The following is a 21473-nucleotide window of genomic DNA, read 5'->3' on the forward strand; positions in this document are numbered from 1 at the left end:
TAGGTGCATAACCCATTTGGATAGGATCACCTTATTGGCCCCTGTACAGTGTACCCTAGGTACCCAGGGCATAGGTGTACCCTAGGCCTACCAGGGGCTGCAGCATGTATTATGCCACCCCTGGCCTGGCCTTCCATTTTGACACAACTGGCTGATCACTCAGCTGGGGCAAGGTCGTGTAATCACCCCTTGCTTAGGTGTAGTATTCCTATACCTAACTTATATATAGACACATGTGTACCTATCAGCCACTCCTATGGCAGGCCTTAACAATCCTGGAGGCAGAGTGCTTGGTAACATGTGAGATGGTGCTCTAGCATGAGCTGAGCCTGTCTGCAGCTTTCGGAACCATGTCCTTATAGCTGTTCTATGATATAGCCTACCATATACTCTTAAAGTGCCTTATAATCTTAAACGGTTATGGTAACTATGGTTTGGCTTTATCGAAACATGTCGTGTAAGGTGTCTTAACACTGTGGAATAATACCCCCATACCATTTCTGGACATGAGGATATTATTCCCCCTTCTAGAGGGAAAGACATGTTGAAATCATACTTTACTGTTAGCCTCTGACCAAAGCCTCAGCATCACAAAATGGATGCTGCTGCCACGACACAATTCTGACCTCCTGCTGCTGGGAGTGATCCCAGCCAGGGAGGCCTGGACAATAGGTTTCCTGCTTGGGGATGTGCTAGCACCTCCCCAGACAGCCTTTAGTGTATTGGGGCAGGGTGGGCTGAAAGGAATGAGACATGCCTGGGGCACACAAGGTGTTCCTTGCATAGTCCAGTTCAAACCGGCGCTGGGGCACTCCAGCCCCAGCTCTGGCGCGAAACTGGACAAAGGGAAGTGGGTGTAACCACCCCCTCCCAGGTCCCACCCATAAGGCGTGACCTAGCAGGTATCCCAGCCCCCCAGATTAGTATAAGAGTGGGAGTTGGGCCTCAAGACTTTAGATTATCCTGAACCTGCAACTTGAACAGAAACTCTGGACCTTCGACATTCGACGAAAGAAGAAGACTGAAGAATCTCCCTTGTGGCCAAGGAGTGGCTACCCTGTGCAAACAGGCACCATCAAGAGACTACCCTTTGCTTTGCTAAAGTTCTACGAGGGACCGACTGCAGAGCCCGACCAGAGCCTTGACTTCCAGACTTCTCCGACCCTGATCCACATCCACAGCAGAGCTGAGATCCGTGGAGGCGTGGGACCGGCTACCTGGGAAAAGTGGTGAGTATCTTCCAGCGCAGCTTCTGAGGCACCCTCGAAGTTGTGCACCGGGAATTGAGAAGCCCCAACCACCATCTGCACCGAAGATCAGCCCCCCCACACTCCACGAGTCCTGCGTCGGGCCCTTCTGCATTTTCCTGCTTGCCGCGTCTGTCCGGTTGCTTGCCCGTTGGCTAGCAACCTTTGCGACGACACACCTTTGATTTTCCACTGCTAGTTTGGCTCCTCCAGACTGGCTCCTGCTCCTCTGCAAAAGAGAAGCACCCCAGACCTTCCTGGTCTGCACCAGAAGCAAGTCCTCCGTTCTACGTGGGTTCCGCTTGCCAAGGCTTGGTGAGTCCTAGTCCAACTTCGACGCCGCCGACAGCAAGAGCCTTCGTGGGGCAGCTCGCCTCCTGGTCGTTCTCGACGTTCCCTGGTCCTCGTGGCTGCAGCGACAAGCTTCACCTTCACCTGCAATCTTCACGACATCGCCTGGTTCCACGTGGTCACTGGCTAGTGACCTTGACTCTGTCCCTTCTGCTTGCAGGTCTCCTCTCTTCTTGATCCCAGCCTTGGGATCCACCGGACACTCTTCACTGACTGCCTGTCAGCAACTTTCCTTCAGGCATCCATAGAAGTCCACGACGAAACCCGACGCAAGTTCACACCTATGCACCCGCAGCCTGTGGGCTAGGTAACTTGGGTACTTCGGTACTCACAAGGGTAGTGACTATCCTAGGGTCTAGTTTCCGAGTCTCGACTTTCTAGCTATACCAGAAGTGTCCTTAAACTGTTTATTTCTAAACTGTACTATTTCTATCGACTTTTACGCATTACGCGTGAGTGTTTCCACTCTGCACCTGAATCCCGTGGACCTCCCACTTCCTACCCTTTGGTAGTATAGTGTAGCCCCAGCGATTCCAATCTCATAAAGAGTGCTGAGGGTTTGACTAGAATAAATACACTTTATTTTATATATATATCTGTTGTGGTGTCCTTTCATTTGGTATTCAAGGGATTGTATATGGTATCACAGCTGGCTTCACATGCCATTCAGAGTTTAGCCTAAGACTGCTCTTGTCTATGCTACCACTAGGATAGCTGGTCTATAAGGTTGACTTTACAACCAATCACCATAAGGGTATTTGGACTGATATAAGGTGTACACTAGAACTAGTGACATCATACACCAGGCCAACTTCTCACATTGGTGGCAGCGGTGGGATCTGAGCTTGCTGTTGTAATACCATTGTAATCTTGAGATACTAAATTGAAAGATCACACAGATATTGTCTAGGTACATATAACATAGATTATAATACTTAAATCCTACTGGACTTAGTGGTTGTAGGTTGAAGGGAGTAACACACCCTGACTACAACTACCAGAGAGGTTTAGTAGAAACAACTAGTGTAGGTAGGTGCACACACCACACCCTCACTAGATCATGTCTCTGGGAAGAGATCAAGAGGATACTCTCTCAGGAGGGGCAGATCTGCAGAAGACCTCCTCTAGATATGATACCCTAACTTTTCAGGAGATGAGACAATTGTGTACCTCCAGAAAGATAAAACATGGTGCAAACCCTACCCTCCTTCAGCTAAGACAACTCCTAGAGGAGTATGATGCTCGTAAAGCCTCACAGGCAGGTACCCTAGGTACAAAGGAGGGTCTACCCTCCACAGATGAGTCAGATGGGACTTCAGATGAAGAGGTAGACAGCCAGGGCCAAGTAGGAAGACTTAGCCAGGCTAACCTAAGCTTACATGGGAGTCTGCATGGGATCCCCCCATACAGACCCCCAAGTGGGCTTACACAGAGAAGCAGGAGGGACAGATCCACTTCAAGGGAATCCATCCACTCCCATGTCTCTAGCATCTCTAATGCTTCCTCTCATAGGGGAATGACTTCCCCCTGAGAGAAAGGATCCTGAGGCCAGAATGAGGGAAGCTAATCTGAGGATTCAGAGGGAAGAACTTGCCCTTGCCAAGGAGAAGCTTGCTCTGGCTAGAGAGCAAACGTTAAGTGGGTCAGAACCCACTGGTGGCAGCAATATCCCTAAGGATAGAGACAGGCACTATGATAATAGAAACCTGAGCAAGATTGTCCCTCCCTACAAGTGTGGGGATGACATCCACAAATGGATAACTGCTTTGGAGAGAGCTTGCAAAGTACAGCAGGTACCCCAAAGTCAGTGGGCAGCTATCTTGTGGCTCTCCTTCTCTGAGCCCTCACAGTTAGTTATGAGGATGCAGATAATTACACTGTCCTGAAGAGTGCTCTAATTGATGGGTTTGGCCTAACCACTGAACAATACAGGTTGTTGTTCAGGGATACCCAGAAGACACAGACTCAGGACTGGACTGACTTTGTAGATTGTGCCACTAAGGCTCTGGAAGGCTGGCTAATGGGAAGTAAGGTTAAGGACTATACAGGATTGTATAATCTGATCATGAGAGAACAAATCCTTAATAACTGTCAAAAACAGCTATTGTATCAACACCTGATTGATTCTGATCTGACTTCTCCCCAAGAATTGGGAAAGAAGGCAGATAGATGGGTCAGGACTAGAGTTAAGCAGAAAAACCAGAACCAGGGCGGTGATCAGAAAAAGGCAGACCAGAAGGGTAATGATCAGAAACAAAAAGACCAGAAGTCTTCACCAGGCCCCCAAAAGGCTCAGGGGGAGGGTGGTCCCAAAAAGGATAAAAAGAAAGAAGGCCAAAAGAAACCATGGTGCAACTATTGTAAGTCCAACTCACATTGGTTTAGTGAGTGCACCAAAAAGGATAAGCCCCCAGCCACCATTGCCCCTAAGGCAACTGTACCCCCTAGTTCAGCTGTAAGTGGTGGTACCCAGCAAAAGGGTGTAGTAGGGTTAACCCTGGGAACTGAGGAGGATTCTGGCCTAGTCAGAATACCTACTCAGGCTGTTCTGATCTGTGATGGGGACTTAGCTTTGTCCTCTACTGTAGGCCCCAGTAACCTGGGCAAGTACAGACAGACTCCTTTTATCAACCAAAGAATGGCTCAGGCCTACAGGGACACTGGGGCTAGTGTCACAATGGTGACACCTGCTTTTGTGGACCCTGGACAGATCATACTAGGTGAGAATTACCTAGTGACCAACGCTAGCAATGCTACTACCTCCCATAGTGTGGCTATTGTTAACTTCTCCTGGGGAGGGGTAACTGGCCTCAAGAAATTTGTTGTTAGTTAAGACCTTCCTGTAGAGTGTTTACTGGGCAATGATCTTGAAACTTCAGTTTGGTCTGAAGTGGAGTATAGGACCCATGCAGAAATGCTGGGGATAGATGCACATGTCCTTGCTGTGACCAGGTCACAGGCCAAAAAATGCACCACTGAACAAGTGCTGGATCCTGAAACTATGGACCAGTCACAACCCAAGAGAAAGAGCAGTAGGGTTAAGGCTGTGCCTTCCCCCCTGCCTCAGGTGGTGGATCAGCCCTCCCAGGAGGATGATTCTGAGAGCCCTGAAGGAACTGTCCTAGAAGAACTTGAACCTGATCAGGTTGAGTTTCTTGGGACAGGGGGACCTTCAAGGGCAGATCTGAGGCAGGCTCAATTAGACTGCCCCTCTCTTGAACCCCTCAGACAGCTGGCTGCTGCTGAGGCTGCAGGGAATGCTCAAGGTACCCATAGAGTGTATTGGGATGAAGGGCTACTGTATTCAGAGGCTAGAGACCCCAAGCCTGGTGCATCCAGGAGGTTGGTCATACCACTGAAGTTCAGAGGCTTCCTTCTTTCCTTGGCCCATGATATTCCCCTTGCAGGACATTTAGGCCAGAACAAGACTTGGGACAGGCTTGTCCCTCACTTTCACTGGCCCCATATGTCAGAAGATACTAAGGAGTTTTGTCGCTCCTGTGTCACCTGCCAAGCCAGTGGCAAATCAGGTGGCACCACAAAGGCCCCCCTCATACCACTACCTTTGGTGGGGGTCCCCTTTGAAAAAGTGGGGGTGAACATAGAAAGCAGACCCTACTCTCCTACATGCGGTCTTTGAACACCGCCTGTCTCTTGGACCGTTATTCCCACTCTCTGTGGGATACGGTGGAGGACGTGCTGCCCCTGTGTCCGGAGGAGGTCCAGACACGACTTACATAGGCTCTGGCCGATGGGAGGGATGCAGCACGACATGCTATCAGATGTGGGCTTGACACTACGGACTCGCTGGGTAGGGCAATTTCTACCACAGTGGCGCTTAGACGTCACGCCTGGCTGCGGTCCACGTCCTTTTCGGGCGATGTCCAGAGCACCCTCATGGACATGCCCTTTGATGGCACTCGCCTTTTCGGCGAGAAAGCGGACAGTGCGCTGAATCGCTTTAAGGACTCCCGGGCTACGGCCAAGTCCTTGGGCCTCTCGGCCCGCGGTCGCAAACTTCCGCCTTTCGCCCCTTTCGTGGCCAAGGAAGGGGTGCCTCCTCACGTACGTCTAGCCACCAGCTGCAGAACCAACCTGCGCGCGGTCGCGGACGTGGTTTCCGCCGAGGCGGTTCTGGAGGACGACGCGGTCAGCCCACATCCACCCCGGCAGCATCCGCCTCAAAGCCTTCCTAGTCCGAGCTTTCAGGCCCATTCCACGCCAGTGGGCGGCAGAGTTCGCCATCACCTGCTCCACTGGCGGTCCATCACATCGGACAGGTGGGTGCTGCAAATCGTCCGAAGGGGCTACTCCCTCCCCTTCGAGACGACCCCTCCAGCCATGCCACCGCAGCACCACCGTATCTCGGGGGATCATTTGCATCTTCTCCATGAGGAGGTTTCGGCCCTCTTGGGGGGCCGTCAAACGCGTTCCGAGCCCAGAAGTAGGTTGTGGTTGTTATTCCCACTACTTTCTGGTTCCCAAGAAGGGCAAAGGGGGCCTACGCCCTATCTTGGACCTCCGGAACGTCAATGCCTTCCTCCGGAAGGAAAGGTTCAAGATGTTGACTTTGGCTCAGGTTCTAGCTGCCCTAGACCCTGGAGACTGGATGGTAGCGTTGGACTTGCAGGACGCATATTTCCACATTCCCGTCCTGACGGCCCACCGGCGTTGCCTGCGGTTCACGGTGGGCCAAGAGCACTTTCAGTTTACCGTGCTCCCCTTCGGCCTCACCAGTGCCCCTCGGGTGTTCACGAAAGTGATGGCGGTGGTCGCAGCTCATCTGCGCAGATCAGGGGTTCCAGTCTTCCCCTATCTCGACGACTGGTTGTTGAAGGCGAGCTCGCCCCAGACAGTCGTCTCCCACCTCCAGACTACGGCGGATCTCCTGCATTTGCTGGGATTTTCCATCAACGTGCCGAAGTCACACCTGAGTCCCTCTCAGCAGCTCCTCTTCATCGGAGCGGTTCTCGATTCGGCGCAGTTCCGGGTCTATCCGCCGGAACAGCGGGTCCGGGATATTCAGGCCCTGATTCCCATCTTTCGGCCTCTATCCTGGGTTTCGGTCAGGCTAGTGTTGCGGCTTCTGGGGCTGATGGCCTCCTGCATCCTAAGAGTGCATCACGCCAGGCGGCGCATGCGGGCTCTGCAGTGGGACCTGAAGTTTCAGTGGGCCCAGCATCACGGCAACCTGTCAGACCATGTCTTGATCTCGTAGGGCACTGCACAGCAGTTGCAGTGGTGGCTCACGGACCGCGATTGGGTCAAGGGCAAGAGCCTCTCCCTTCCCCAACCGGAGCATGTCGTAGTGACGGATGCGTCCCTCCTGGGATGGGGTGGCCATATGGGAGAGGCGGAGATCAGAGGCCTCTGGTCTCCGGCGGAGTCTCGTCTCCACATCAACCTGTTGGAGTTGAGAGCGATCCGACTTGCACTGAAAGCCTTCCTTCCCTCTGTCAGGGGAAGTGTCGTGCAGGTGTTCACGGACAACACCACCGCCATGTGGTATTGCAACAAACAGGGCGGGGTGGGGTCGTGGACCCTTTGTCAGGAGGCTCTGCGTCTCTGGACGTGGCTGGAACACCAGGGCGTCACCCTAGTGGTTCAACATCTGGCGGGCTCTCTGAACGCCAGAGCAGACGAACTCAGCCGCCGGTGCATGATGGATCACGAATGGCGTCTGAACTCCGAAGTGGCGCAAGGTCTCTTTCAGCAGTGGGGAGAGCCTTGGTTAGATCTATTCGCCACCAAAGAGAACGCGCAATGTCAGCAGTTCTGTGCGTTGGAATTTCCATGGCGGCACTCGCTCGGCGACGCTTTTTGTCACGAGTGGAGTTGCGGTCTGTTGTACGCCTTTCCGCCTATACCACTTCTGCCCAGAGTGCTGAAGAAGATCAGGCACGACCGGGCCCAAGTCATCTTGGTGGCTCCGGGTTGGGCATGAAGGTACTGGTATCCCGAGCTACTCAGTATGTTGACCGATCCTCCGATACGTCTGCCCCTTCGGGAGGATCTTCTGTCGCAGCAGCAGGGGACGGTCCTCCACCCGCACCTGTCCAGCCCCCACCTCCATGCGTGGAGATTGAGCGGCGGCAGTTGATGCCATTTGACTTGCCTCCTGAAGTCTGTGATATCATTCTGGCAGCCAGGCGTCCCTCCACAAAGACTGTATACGCCTGCCGGTGGAACAAATTTGTGGCATGGTGCACAGCAAAGGCTGTGGATCCCCTTTCCGCCCCTCTTTCTGAGGTTCTACTGTTTATTCTTTCTTTGGCCCGGCAGGGCTCTGCCCTGGGCACCCTGAAAGGTTATCTTGCTGCCATCTCTGCCTTCTTGCGGCTTCCTGATCAGCCTTCTCTTTTCAAGTCCCCTGTAGTTACACGCTTTCTAAAAGGCATTACTTACACGCTCCCTCCTGTCCCTTTTGTAATGCCTCAGTGGGACTTGAATCTTGTTCTCACATTTCTAATGTGCGCTCCCTTTGAGCCTCTTCATAATTGTCCTCTTCGTCTGCTGACGCTTAAGACTGCTTTTCTGGTAGCCATCACCTCGGCTAGACGGGTGAGTGAGCTCCAGGCTTTATCATCAAAGCCTCCTTTTCTCTCTGTTCATCCGGACAAGGTTGTCCTTCGGCCTCGTCCCTCCTTTCTACCGAAGGTGATGACCCCCTTTCATCTTGGGCAGTCTGTCACCTTGCCCACCTTCTTTCCGCCTCCGCATCCTTCCAAAGAGGAAGAGAGGCTCCACCGTCTGGACCCAAAACGTGCTCTCTTCTTTTATCTGGACCGCACAAAGCAGTTCCGGGTGGACGACCAACTTTTTGTTGGATACGTGGGTGCTAAGAAGGGGAAAGCCGTGCACAAACGGACCATCTCTCGGTGGGTCGTTTTGTGCATCAAAATTTGTTATTCCTTGGCAAAAAAGGACCCTCCTGTTGGGCTGCGCGCCCATTCTACTCGGGCCACAGCGGCTACTACTGCTTTGGGACGGGGTGTCCCTTTGCAGGACATCTGTTAGGCGGCAACGTGGGCTTCGCTACACACGTTTGCCAGGCATTATTGCCTTGACAGCCAAGTCCGGAGGGATGGCTTCTTTGGCCGTTCTGTCCTCCAGGACTTTCTGGTGTGATCTTGGTTCGCAGACCCACCACCGGGGATGGTATTGCTTGGGTATCTATTCTAAGGTGAGGAATCTAACTAACGTGTTTCTTTCAGATGAACAAGTTACTTACCTTCGGTAACGATGTATCTGTAAGAAACATTAGTTAGTTCGATTCCTCACCGACCCACCCATCCTCCCCGTTCTGCGAACTGACATCTAGGGTTAAGGTTATCCTTTTCAGGCCCCTAGATTTTATTTTTGGCACCAGTGTCGGTCTTTGCATGGCTCTGCGTTCCTGGCGCGGAAAGCTATGTACAAGAACTGACGTCAGAGCGCGAGGGCGGTGTCTAAGTACTCCCGTCATTCCGGCGCACGACGCCGACGACGGACGCGAAGCCGCAGACGACGCCTAGCGACGCGCAAGGGGTATTGCTGACAAAAAATCTTCCGGATCCAGTCTGACGCCTGGGGATATTCTAAGGTGAGGAATCTAACTAACTAATGTTTCTTACAGATACATCGTTACCGAAGGTAAGTAACTTGTTCTTTACGATCCGTTGTGGGCTGGACACCACCGACTCTCTGGGCAGGACCATTTCAGCGTCGGTAGTGCTTCGCCGGGATGAGATCCACTGGATTTTCAGGGGATGTCCAGAACACCCTGATGGACATGCTCTTTGATGGCCATCGCCTTTTTGGCGACAAAGCAGACAACGCCCTACAGCGCTTCAAGGACTCACGGGCTACGGCCAAGTCCTTTGGCCTCTCCACCCGTCCGACGCAGTCTGCTTTTCGCCTCTTTCGTAGCTACGGAAGGGGTGCCCCTCTGTCCCTCCCAGGGCCACAGGCCGCAGCAAGTTACCCAGCCTTCGCGCGGCCGGGAACGTGGAAACAACTGGCGAGGGGCCAGCGGGTGGGCCAGTCTACTAACTCCCCCTCTGCAGCAGCCTCCTAGTCCGACCTTTTAGGCCCATCAAACGCCAGTGGGCGGCAGGATTCACCATCACCTCCCCCCACTTGCGCACCATCACTTTGGACAGGTGGGTTTTGCAAATTGTCCAAAGGGGCTACTCCCTCCCCTTCGAGACTACCCCTCTAGCCATACCACCGCGCTCCCACCGCATGTCCCTCTCAGAAGCTCCTTTTCATCGGAGCGGTTCTGGACACAACGCGGTTTCGGGTCTATCCTCCCGAACAGCGAGTCTGGGATATTCGGGCTATGATTCCGATATTTCAGCCTCTATCCCTGGTTTCGGTCAGAATGACCCTGAGGTTCCTGGTCCTCATGGCCTCCTGAATCCTGCTGATCGATCATGCCAGATGGAATATGCGGGCTCTGCAGTGGGAGCTGAAGTTCCAGTGGGCACAGCATCAGGGGAATCTGTTCGATTGCGTCCAGATCTTGGGGGGCACTGCTCGACAACTGCAGTGGTGGATTACGAACCAGATTGGGTCAATAGCAGATCACTCTCCCTTCCCCAACCTGACCACACTGTGGTGACTGATGCCTCCCTTCTGGGATGGGGCGGCCACATGGGAGAGGCGGAGATCAGAGGCCTCTGATCTCTGGCAGAGTCCGAGCTTCACATCAACCTTCTGGAGCTCCGTGCGTTTCGTCTTGCACTGAAGGCATTCCTTCCCTCTGTCCGGGGAAGAGTAGTGCAGGTGTTCACGGAAAACACCACCGCCATGTGATATTGCAACAAACAGGGCTAGGTGGGGTCGTGGACTCTATGTCAGGAGGCCCTCTGCCTCTGGACATGGCTGAAACATCAAGGCATTTCCTTGGTGGTTCAACAACTGGCAGGTTCTGTGAACGCCAGGGCGGGCCAACTCAGCGGCAGGTGCATGATGGATCACGATTGGCGTCTTCACTCGGAGGTGGTGCAAGGTCTCTTTCAACAGTGGGGAGAGCCTTGGTTAGATCTATTCGCCACTGAAGATAATGCACAATGTCAGGAATTTTGCGCTTTGGGATTTCCAAGGCGGCACTCGCTCGGCGCCGCTTTTCATCGCTAGTGGAGTTTGTCTGTTGTACGCCTTTCCGCCTATACCACTTCTGCCCAGAGTGCTGAAGAAGATTAGGCTTGACCGGACCCCAAGTCATTCTTGTCTGGTATCCCGAGCTGCTGAACATGGCCATCGATCCTCCGATCTTAATCCCCCTTCAGGAGGAGCAGCAGGGGACGGTCTTCCACCCGAACCTGTCCAGTCTCCACCTCCTTGCGTGTAGATTGAGCGCCTCCTGTTTGAGGCATATGAGCTGTAGATCACACACTTATGCATAGATCGCCATCTAGTGTTGGGCCCGGATGTTTGCTGTGAGAAAGTGCCATCTTTCTTGCATGGTATGCCCCCACTTTTTGCTGAATTGCTGATGTACTTTGACTGAGTGTGCCCTGGACTCCTGTCAATCAGGTGCCCAGGGCCTATGTTCCTTCCCTAAAACTGTGTTGAAACCTAAACCCAATTGGCATCTCTGGCCACATGTCAACCCCTGGTAAATGGTACACCAAGTACTCAGGCCTTGTGACCAGAGAAGGCCCCTAAGGGCTGCAGCACTTATTGTGCCACCCTTAGAGGCCTGTACTCTGACACACACACACTGCCCTTGCAGGCTGAGTGTCTGGGTGCAGAACAAAACAGAGTCGACATGGCATACATCCCTGTGCGCCATGCCCACAACACACACTGCCCTGGCATACATCGGCCACCCCTCTAGCTGGGTGCCCTATGCCAGTGGTGTGGGTACAGGTGCATGAGCCCTGTGACCCTACAGTACCCAGGTCCATTCCTGGGCATTGTAAGTGCAGTGCTGCCATCTAAGAGTATGTGGTGCTGGGAGATCGTCAACACGAACTCCACAGCACCATGATAGCAACACTGAGAAGTTTGGTATCAAACTTCTCAGCACATTAAACCCGCACTGATGCCAGTGTGGGATTTAATGTACAAAGCACGACAGAGGGCCCCCTGAACCTAACCTACAATTGACGTCTTATCTGAGGGGCTGCCTAGGCTGCCGCACAGCAGACCTGTTGCTAGACCCCTGGGTAGAGAGCCATCCGCTCTCCTGGGTCTGCAACAATGCACATCCTGGGCGAGGTGCTAGGTCTCCTCCCCCAGGATGGGCAGGGGAAGCTTCAAAGGCATGCCGCCTTTGTGAGCTTCTCCAGGCCACTTGCTGTACTCAGCAACTGGCCCCTACCAGTTCTGACCCCCACTCTGGCTGGAGGACTGTCCGGAAGCCCCAAAGAAGGAAAGGGTGAGTGCCAGCCTCTGCCAACCCCACCCCTCAGGTGGAGGAGGCGAGGTGAAGCACATCTCCAGGCTCTCGCCATCTTGAAGATGGGAAGCCCTGCCCAATCAGGACTAGGCTACTGCCCCCCCTCCCACAGGAGAGTGGCAGGATAGGGGGTGTACCCACCCCAGGGCAGGGACCCATAGGTCCCTGCCCTTTACCTACCTGTAACGCCCCTGAATTTAGTATTTAGGGGCACCCTGAACCTTCCTTCCTCAGATCCAGATTCCGAAACAGCAAAGAAGATCAAGAAACAAGAAGACCTGCTGTGCAGCTGCTAACAAGAGGAAGACACCAACTGCTTTGGCCCCAAGCCCTACCGGCCTGTTGACCCTCCAACCTGCCCCTGCTAAACCCCGGCATCTCCAGTGGCCAGCAACCTCACAAACCACGGAGGATCTGGCTACCTTGTGACACTAAGCAGTGGTACTGCTCAAAGCAAGTAACTGACCCCTGGCATCAGCCAGGAACTGCAAACACTCTGCACCCGCCAAGCCTGGCCTGTGCTGGAGAGGACAAAGACCACAAGGACGTCCCCCCGGAGACTGTGACCCCCGAATCCTGCACACCAAGGACCCACCTCGACGCTCCTGACGATGCCTGCAGCCTCAGAACCAGGGACCCCTCCATCCACGAACAGCAGAGGGTAAGATTTCCCGACACCAAAAGGCACCTCTGCACCTGGTGCCCTGCGGCCCCCTGTGCCCAACTCCTGGGTACCTACCTATCCTCCAACTACCCAACTTACCTCTCGAAGTGGTGGTCGCACCTGAAGAAGCTTAGTCCCCGAGCTTGCAGCCTTTGTTCGTTCTTGAGCTTCTCCATTGCAATCCATTGAGCGCCCGACGGCTCAAAAGCACCCTACACCCAGCCGCCCGAGTGCCCCTGGCAGTGCAACCTCTACTCTAATCTACTTCCCCATTTGCCCTGAGCAAGTGACCAGGAGCCCAGCTCCCACAGCCGCAGCCAGCAGCCACCAACCCAGGGGCCCCTGCCTCCCATAGGATAACATTGGGCCTAACTCACTCTGCACCCAGCTGCCCCTGTGCCGCTGAGGGTATAACAACAGTACTTACCTGGCCCTGGGAGACCCCCGAGTCTATGCCCAGAACCTTAACTCTGCCATTCGAGTACTTACCCAAAAGCTGATGACTCACTTTTCTTCCATAGGGTAACATTGACTGGTTTCACTTGGAAATTCTTCTAAGTGTGGAGTTTCCAAACTTTAAAATATTCACCTAAAATCAACCAAGTAACGAAAACGAAAATGCTCGCCTGCTATCAGGAGAGATCCCAGTGCTGGATCTTGGTGCCCAGCACTGACCCTGAAAAGTAATTACAACCATACTTACCACTAACCCAATTTTCTTCCATAGGAAATCATTGACTGTTTTTCTGTTGAATTTCTTCTAAGTGTCGATTTTGGCAAACTACAAATATTCTTTAAAAATCGCACCAACTGTGAAAATGTAATTACTTACCTGTTTTAGATAGTTGTCCCAGTGCTGAACCTAGGAGTCCGTTACAACAAACAAATGATGGACGGAATGCTGACAATGCATACATTCTCCCCCAGTCAAGAGATCTGGGTTAAATCCATCGTTCTTTTGCCCACTACACCACCCCAGTTTAGACATGGCCATATGCAAATCAGTCTTGACCCTGTGCCTCATGGGAACAGTCCAGCCCGAACTGCCAAGCCATGTCTTCCCTGGACCGGAATCAAGCATCCTAGGACCGGTTTCTGGCTATCAGCCGTCATCAGCCAGGATAGCTTGACTCCAGTGGCGTAGTGAGCACGGGTCCCACGTCTGGGAATACCCATCCCACTTAGAGCGAAAAGCGTTACAACAAACAAATGATGGACGGAATGCTGACAATGCATACATTCTCCCCCAGTCGAGAGATCTGGGTTAAATCCATCGTTCTTTTGCCCACTACACCACCCCAGTTTAGACATGGCCATATGAACCTAGGAGTCCAGCACTGGATTGCAAAAGTAACGAGAACATACTTTACCTGCAACTTGAATTTTTCTCCATAGGATAACATTGCCTGGTTTTTGCTGAAAAAGTTACAAAGTGTCGATTTTGCAAACTTACAAATATTCGTTAAAAATCGCCTGTATAACCAAAACACTTTCTCTCAACTGTTTACAGGTGATGCACCAGTGCTGGATCCAGGATCCAACGCTGAGTTAGAAAAAGTAACCATAACCCCACTTACCTGCTAAGTGAATTTCCTCCCATAGGATAATATTGGTAATTTGATTAGAAATAGTTTCCAAGTGTCAACTTTTATAATACAAAAATATTGATTAAAAATCACAACTGTAACCAAAACGCTTTTACTCAATTGTTTACAGGAACTGTCCCATAACTGGATCCAGTCCTGTGGTTAGAAAAGTAATCCTTAAAGTAACTCATTTCATTCAACTAGTAATTCCCTTTGAGTGCAATGTATTATTGTTTGAGATTGTGTTGGCTACTGCAACCACTGTAACTGTTGTATTCAAAAGTCTATTGTCTATTGAAAAGTATTTAACTAAAGCATCTCATTCTGAGAAAGTATATTTTGATACCTATTGTTGGTTCTAAAATAAAACTATATATTTTTATACAAAAACCATTGGCCTAGAGTTCAGTTCTTGTGTGAGACCATTTGCTGACTGAGTGTGTACAACACATGCTTTACACTGTCCTCTGATACTGCCTTACTGCTCGACCAAGCTACCACTTTGGAGAGTAAGGTTATATCTAACTTTAGCCTCTGCCACACCTCTGGGGACTGTGGACTCTCTGCACACTGTACCTATTTGAGAACAGTATATACAGAGCCACTTTCTTACATTTGCACTTTGTTGTTGTCCTGAAAAGTCTTTTGAAGTCACTGGATAGGTGGCTCCTCCTTTGGACTATAGTGCGCATGGGCATCAACTCCATCGTCAGATTGTTTTTTTCCGCCATCAGGCTCGTATGTGTTCGTCTCGCTCCAGTTCGGTGTCGCTACCGATCTAACTTTCGACACGCAATCCTTACCCTTTCTCCGTTATTGTCTCGATCGAGTTTCCTATTCGACGCGCATCTCTACAAAATTGAAACGGTTGATTCCGTTCGTCGACGCAGGCCCTCAGGCCTACCTACACCATTAGACCTGGTTCATGGAAAGGACTCCTTTTAAGAAGTGTCCTCAATGTGGATCCAAATTTCCACACACAGATCTGCATGAGGTGTGTAACCTCTGCCTTTCGCCGGAGCACGAGGCCAAAGACTGTCCAGCTTGCGCCTCTTTCTGCTCCAAGAAAACGATCCAGGATCGTCTAGCTCGAAGGAACATGGCTCGATCCTCAACCTCCATTCCAGACGACATCTTTCAAGAGGGTGTCGATGTACCGGAGCGGGTCGAAGAAGGCGTCATCAGCGCTTCCGAAGCGGACGACTCCGACATCGAGGACATCACTCCAGGGCAGCGGGGTTGTGAGTACTGATGCCGAACCCCCCCCCCCCCCCCTCTCAATGCCCACAAAGGCCTCGGTAACACCTTCACCTTCGGGCCTAGGTGCACACCAAGACAACTTCTCATGCCCCGCCTTTGGGCCCTGCAAAGAAGTCAACAAACAAGCCTTCAGGTCACTCGGGATCGAGTCAGCCTGTCGTCCATGCCGAAACACAATCACCGGCACCAAAAAAGAAACTGCCGACCCCCCTCCGCGCCAACTACTACTTCCACATCGGTGCATTCGGCACCAAAACCTCCTGGTACTGAACCCTCGGCACCGAAAAAACCATCGAGACCGACCAAAAAACGTTTCCGAAGAGCACAAACACTCACCCTTCGGAACTGAAAAAACCCTCGAAGTTGAACAAACAATCAGTTTCAAAGACTGCTTCGAAACCAAAGAAACCTCACGATCCCAAGCCTAAAGAATGTAAACAAGCTCCAGAACCACGTAAACATTCGGAACCGAAAAAATCGGCACTGAAGCAACAACCTCCACAAGAAGAGCTTTTCCTACCCGACTGAAACCAAAAAATTCTTCTAAAAGACCCCAAAACAGGTCAACTTATTCTCAGCTCCAGGAAAAGGAAAATGGACACGCCTGTACCGGCTCCATTACCACCAAAGAAGAGAGACATTGCCACATCTCCTCTCAGAGTTCCTTCTCCGCCTACCCCTCCACACCACTCTCCTACCCCATCTTCACTTCCCTAACCATCTCCACCACCACAGGACGATGATACCTCTGACGGAGGGGACGGAGGAAACAATGAACCTTATGAGGAACCCAGTCATCCTGATTCCTCAGTTGACACATGGGACAACTATGGCACACCAGATGTCTTTGATGTGCCACAGGAAGATATATATCCTTCTAGACCGTCCCCTCCAGAAGACACTATGGGGTTTACACAACTCATACGCAGGGCTGCACATTGCCACGGGGTAAATCTCCACACAGACCCTGTAGAAGATGATTTTCTAATGGACACATTTGACACATCTCAAAGATCTACTTCTGTTCTCCGTATGTTAAAGGGGGTAATTAAACACGCACCTGAGGTGTTCAAAGATCCTGTAAGGACTAGGGTTATTAACCCCAGGATAGAAAAGAAATATAAATCTGACCAGCTGACCCTGTTTATATCAAAGGTCAGATCCCATTGGATTCCTTTAGTAGTCTCCAACGCCAGAAAAAGGGCTAACTCCCAAACATCAGGCGAGGCTCCACCTCCTGATTAGGAGTCCAAACTATTAGACGCCTGTGGCAAAAGGACAGCATCACAAGCAGCCAACATATGGTGAATTGCAAACACACAAGCCTTGTTGGCTAGATATGATAGGGCACACTATGACGAGCTATAGACCCTATTACAACATCTTCCAGATAAGTAGAAGACAAAAGCCAATGACCTCATTCAGGAGGGTAAACTTATAACCAACACCTCCATTCGTTGTGCTCTAGATGTGGCAGACACCGCCTCCCGCGCCATTAACACAAGTGTTCTTTTACGTAGACATGTATGGTTAAGCATTTCGGGGTTTAAGCCAGAAGGTCAAACTTCCATACTCAACCAACCATTTGATCAAGAACATTTATTTGGCCCTGCCGTAGATTCATCCTTAGAAAAGATAAAAAAAGACACCGACACCGCAAAATCAATGGGAGCCTTACAATCGCAAGCCCCCAGGCGTTCATTTCGTCGCTCCTCTTATAGAGGCGCCTCTAGAGGTTATTCCTCTGAAAACCCCTCCACGTCCTACAAAAGTCTCACCCAAACAACCTTTACCAGAGGTTGTCATAGAGGAGGCTACAGAGACAATAATAACAAGGGCAGAGGCAAAATTAACAATACTCACTCCACCTCCACCCCCACCCCCACCCCCACCCAGTGACTTCCTTCTACTGCCCCCGGACCATTCCACTTCGGTCGGGGGAAGACTGCTACAATTCCTACTTGTCTAGAACAACATTATTACCGGCAGGTGGGTGAGACAAATCATTCAAACCGGTTATTGTCTAGAACTCACCTCTACCCCCCCCCCCCCCCGAAACTTACCACCCAGACATCGCCCAATGTCAACAGAACATTTATTGCTGCTAAAGCAAGAAGTGCTTTCCCTCCTACAAAAACATGCAATAGAACCAGTTCCCCTCCAGCAGCAAAACACGGGAGTTGACTCCATGTACTTCCTCATTCCAAAGAAGGACGGAACCCTGAGACCCATCCTGGACCTCAGACCCATAAACCTTTACATACAATCAGACCATTTTCACATGGTCACACTTCAACAGGTCCTTCCTCTGCTCACACAAGGCGATTTCATTGCCACCCTAGATCTCAAGGACGCCTACTTCCATATTCCCGTTCACCCCGCTCACAAGAAATATCTCAGATTTTTAGTGGACGGTCAGCATTACCAATTCAAGGTACTCCCATTCGGAGTCACCACACCACCCAGAGTCTTCACAAAATGTCTAGCAGTAGTTGCGGCTCACTTAAGACGACAACAAATTCACGTCTTCCCATACTTGGGCTGGCTCATAAAAGCCAAGTCATACAGCCAGTGTGTAAATCACACACACGCCACAATCCAAATACTTCACGACTTAGGATTCACCATAAACCTCACAAAGTCTCACCTACAGCCGTCCCACATCCAACAGTATCTTGGTGCCACAATAAACACCTCAAAAGGCCTTGCATATCCCAGTCCACCCAGGATAGCAAGCATACAAAGTCTTGTTACAAAATTCCAACCACAACACTCGCTTCCAGCTTGAGTGTTCATGCAGCTCATAGGGTTGATGGCCTCTTGCATATTCATAGTATCTCATGCCAGACTCCACATGCGTCCCCTACAAGACTGCTTAGCACGTCAGTGGAACCAGGCTCAAGGTCAGCTGACAGATCTGGTGTTGGTGGACGGCCGCACCAATTGCTCTCTGCAGTGGTGGAACACACAAAACCTTTCCAAAGAGCGGCCGTTCCTAGAGCCAGTTCCACAGATTGTGCTAACAGCAGACGCATCACTCACCGGCTGGGGAGCTCATCTACTACATCACACGATACAGGGCATATGGACACCTCCGTGAAAGCTACTCCACATCAATTACCTGGAGTTACTAGCAGTATTTCTGGCATTAAAATCATTCCAGAAACAAATATCAGGCAAAGCTGTCCTAGTCCGCACCTACAATATGACAGCAATGTACTATATACAAAAACAAAGCGAGACACACTCCCTACAGCTCTCTCAATTAGCGCAGAGGATATGGAGGTGGGCTATTCCTCAAAAAATTTTCTCCTAGCCCAACACGTTCCAGGAATACAAAACAGCATTGCGGATCTGTTAAGTCGTCAGACACAACAGATTCACGAGTGGGAACTTCATCCACAAGTTCTTCAACCATTTTTCCAAATGTGGGGGCAGCCAGAGATAGATCTCTTCGCCACACATTACAACACAAAATGCCTCAGCTTCGCCGCAAGATATCGACACCCATTGTCCAAAGCCAATGCGATATGGATGAATTGGTCAGGCAAATTTGTGTACGCTTTTCCGCCTCTCCCACTCATTTCATTGGTGCTGCGCAAACTACAGCAACACTCACTGACACTCATCCTAGTTGCTCCAACATGGGACAGACAACCATGGTACACAACACTGCTGGAACTATCAGTAGTCCCACACCACAAACTACACCTCTCCCCATGCCTCAACACAGAAACGTGGAGAGATCAGACACCCGGACCCAACACAGCTCAACCTAGCGATCTGGCTCCTGAAGTCTTAGAATTTGGTTACCTTAACCTACCCCCTGAGTGTATGAATATTATCAAGGAGGCTAGACGCCCCACCACTGGAGCCTGCTAGGCAGCCAAGTGGAAAAGTTTTGTAATATACTGTAATACCAACAGCATCAATCCTTTAGATGTGTCTATTCAACACATCATATGTTACCTACTACATGTTCAAAGGTGTAATCTAGCATACACATCTATTAGATTACACCTCGCTGCCATAGCGGCTTACTTACAAAATAGACAACACTTGTCTTTATTCAGGGTACCTGCCATTAAAGCATTTATGGAAGGCCTTAAAAGAATCATTGCTCCTAGGGTGCCACCCTCACCAGTGTGGAATTTAAACATTGTCCTCACAAGACTGCTGGGCCCTCCATTCGAACCTCTGTATAAATGCAAGCTACAATTTCTTACATGGAAAGTCGCTTTCCTTGTGGCCATTACTTCTCTTAAGAGTCAGCGAGCTACAAGCACTAACTATTCAAGAACTATTTGTACAAATCCATCATAACAAAGTGGTTCTCAGGACAAATCCCAAATTCCTTCCTAAAGTTATCTCTCCTTTTCATCTCAAACAGTCTGAGTTGCCAGTTTTCTTCTCGCAACCACAAACAGTCGCAGAGAGAGCTCTTCATACCCGACGTAACAAGGGCACTCTTTTATTATATTGAGAAAACAAAATAACTTTTTGTATCCTCCTCACCACCACATAAAGGCAATCCTATATCAAAGTATGGGATTGCACGGTGGGTTGTCAAATGTATACAAATGTGCTATCACAAAGCAAAAGGTATGTTATCTATCCCCCCTAAAGCCCACTCTACCAGAAGGATAGGGGCTTCAATGGAAATTTTGGGGAACAATCCACTAAAATGATATCGGCAAAGCAGCTACATAGTCTACACCGCACACATTCACAAAACACTATTGTGTAGATATGCAGGAGAAACAACAAGCTAGTGTGGGCCAAGCTGTACTTAAAACACAATTTCGAACTACTGCAACAGACACTGGTAATCGCCGCTAAGTAGGAGAACTGCTATGCATAAGTGTGTGATCTACGGCTCATAAGCCTCGAACGGAAGATGCTACTTGCCAGTATGCATCTGTTCTTGGCATGTAGAGCTGTAAATCCACACACGCCCACCCACCTCCCCGGCTACCTTCATCTGTTCCAGTATTATCTTATTTACATACAACATACATGGACATCTTTTCTGTTTCTTACAAAACTCCATCATTTCCCTTCTTGACGAAAAAACTATCTGACGATGGAGTCGATGCCCATGCGCACTCTTGTCCGAAGGAGGAGCCACCTATCCCGTGACTTCCAAAGACTTTTCAGGACAACAACAAAGTGCAAACATCCGGGCCCAGCACCAGATGGCGATCTATGCATAAGTGTTTGGATCTACAGCTCTACATTCTAAGAACAGATGCATACTGGTAAGTAGCATTTTCCTTCTTGTCTGTTCATCCGGACAAGGTGGTTCTCAGGACCCGTCCATCCTTTCTTCCTAAGATTGTCACTGCCTTCCACATCGGGCAGATGCCCACCTTCTTCCCGCCTCCGCATCCTTCAAAGGAAGAAGAGAGGCTCCACTGTCTGGACCCAAAAGGTGCGCTCTCCTATCTGGACCGCACCAAGCAGTTCCGGGTGGATGATCAACTTTTTGTTGGTTACGTGGGTGCAAAGAAAGGTCGGGCCATACACAAACGCACCATTTCTCGGTAGGTCATGTTGCGTATTAAGGCTTGTTACTCTCTAGCTAAAAAGGAGCCTCCAGTCAGGCTACGCGCTCATTCCACCTGGGCGACGGCAGCCACTACTTCCTTGGGAAGAGGAGTCCCTCTAAATGACATCTGTCAGACAGCCACGTGGGCATCGCTGCACACGTTCATCAAACACATCTGCCTGGACAGCCAAGTCTGGAGAGGCGGCTTCTTTGGCCATTCTGTTCTCCAGGATTTTCTGGTGTGATCTTGGTTCGCAGACCCACCACCGGGGTTGGTATTGCTGGGGTATCTATTCTAAGGTAAGGAATCTATAACTAACGTGCTTCTTTCAGATGCACAAGTTACTTACCTTCGGTAACGATATATCTGTAACAAACATTAGTTAGTTATAGATTCCTTACTGCCCCGCCCATGCTCCCCGTTCTGCAA

General features: G+C 50.7%; 1 protein-coding gene across 15 annotated transcripts in view; it reads left to right on the top strand.

Annotated features, from left to right (window-relative positions):
- UBR5 (ubiquitin protein ligase E3 component n-recognin 5) overlaps positions 1–21473 on the top strand; it is a 2036132-nt gene that overhangs the window by 1530874 nt on the left and 483785 nt on the right. The window lies entirely within an intron of this gene.

The sequence above is a fragment of the Triturus cristatus genome, chromosome 5_1 (assembly GCF_964204655.1).
Source record: "Triturus cristatus chromosome 5_1, aTriCri1.1, whole genome shotgun sequence".
NCBI lineage: Eukaryota > Metazoa > Chordata > Amphibia > Caudata > Salamandridae > Triturus > Triturus cristatus.